Here is a 2,054-nt window from a genome sequence, read left to right as displayed (position 1 = left end):
ACTAGACTTTCGGTCATTATAAAATGAAATAGGTCCTCATGAACCTCTATGGTCCTCTATGACATTTAATTGCTCATTTAGTCCTTGAGGATGAAACCGCTGAACTAGAAAGTCTAATTTGGGCCAACAAGGTTGGAGTGACCGGAGCTGATGTGACAGTGCTGACAAACAGCTAAAGGAAAAACTTGACCCTGAGCCAGCTATGATGACATTAAGGTACATTTTCTATCAGTCTGAGATTATACAGTGATGGTGCACTATATCACACATCTATTCTTATTGGTATAGACAAATGCAGTATTGATGTCTCAGAAAGAATTTACCAATTTACTATATACTATGCGTGAAAGCTTTCAGCTATAGTAGGAAGCCCAAATCCCCAGAGATTTTATTTACTGTAAAAAAGAGTTTTGATTCCTCAATTTCTGACTCAGTGAAGCCTACTAGTCACAGTTTAGATTTTAACTCAGTTACATCATTTTTAAATGTAATTTGCATTGCAATTGAGTTGCTCAAAAGTATTTGCAAGTAGAACTGTTATTTTTATTTTATCTTATATTTGTCTTGTAGTTCTACTCTGTGCACATGCTGAATAGTGCCTGGCACGTTTTTATAAAACTAATTCAAGTAAACTTGGAGGCAAATACAAAGTGTTGTAGTGCAATAACTTCTATAACTTTACTGATTCTGCACCTTGTAGCAAAATAGATACAGATAAAACAGAAGCTGGAACTAAAACAGGGCACCTTGTCTTCTTGTTGAATCACTTGTAGATAGCGCTAAGTGTCTCTTCTCCTTCCCTCTCCCACAGTGCTCCATGAGTCAGTTGTCCTACAGTGTGATAATATGCTGGTGGGCCTCTGTGTTCCTGCTCAGTGGGGAGACAGAGGAGAGTGTCTGCTTAATCAGACAGACAGGCTGTGCTGGTCCTGAGGCTGCAGGAGGAACACTGCTAGCTCCAGCATGTTAGCATCTTCACAGGCAGGCGTCATCTCTTTGTCCCTGTGAGTCATACCACAATAACTGTCTTGTCAGGTAAAGTTGAGATGAGTTATTGTCACATACATATTAATTATTCAGTCATAATCATCGCTTATGGCTTTGAAATACATCTATTTTTTTCTGTTATTCACATTGTACACTGTGCAGTGAAGTCGAAGACACAGTAATGATTGTGCATAACAATGTCATAAATCATCATAATTTAAAGGTGCACCATGTAACTTTTCTGAAGGAGGGTCCATCACTACTTGTCTCCATGGGAATGTTATTACTTTGACTGGAATGTTTAATAGTGCAGCCTTAAACTTGTCTATCTCCATAGAGACAAGCAAATGATACCACAAGGCCAAGCAACAGATCAGATCTGTGGAGAGAGTATGTTTTTCAAGCTACTTTCGAGCAAAAAAACCCCCAAACAAACAAAACCAAACACCTGCAATTGAATAAACGTGGGATAGATAAGCTTAATGCCTTACTGTGGAACCTTCCACCCAAGCAATAACATCTCCATCGATACAATAAGGTAGCGAGCCTCAATCAAAAAAGTGACATAATGCAATCAAGAAGTCCAAATCTTCAGTGTAGACTATAGCTCCACCTCTAGTGCGTAGGTCAGCAGGCCCACATCTCCTGCCTCAGGTAGGCCTGTTTGTTATGTTGTCCATGTAAATGTGCTATTACAGGAATAGGCAGAAAAACGCGCAAACAAAGTTTTTGTTTACCTCTCTGTGTGCCCTTGTATCCAGGCAGCATGTTTACCTGCGCTGTTGCCCGGTGACATTTTTCTGTCGTCAAAGACACACCCCTAATATAACTAAACGTTTATTACGTTGAGATTTTGTTAAGGAGGTATAACACTGATAAGTAAATTGAATGATATTAAAGTATCAAGCCGTATAAATAGCACTTATTCTTAGCCTCGCTGGGCGCGTCAACGTCACATTAGTTTGCGTGGGCACATTCTTCACTCCCATGAGAGCACAAACGTGGGAGAGTTTGCTGTTGCGAGCGAGTTGCCACCTTAAATGACACGCTGACATAACAAGAACGCT

This window comes from Periophthalmus magnuspinnatus, chromosome 4 (genome assembly GCF_009829125.3).
Source record: "Periophthalmus magnuspinnatus isolate fPerMag1 chromosome 4, fPerMag1.2.pri, whole genome shotgun sequence".
Classification (NCBI taxonomy): Eukaryota; Metazoa; Chordata; class Actinopteri; order Gobiiformes; family Gobiidae; genus Periophthalmus; species Periophthalmus magnuspinnatus.
Note: the sequence above shows the minus strand (reverse complement) of the source record.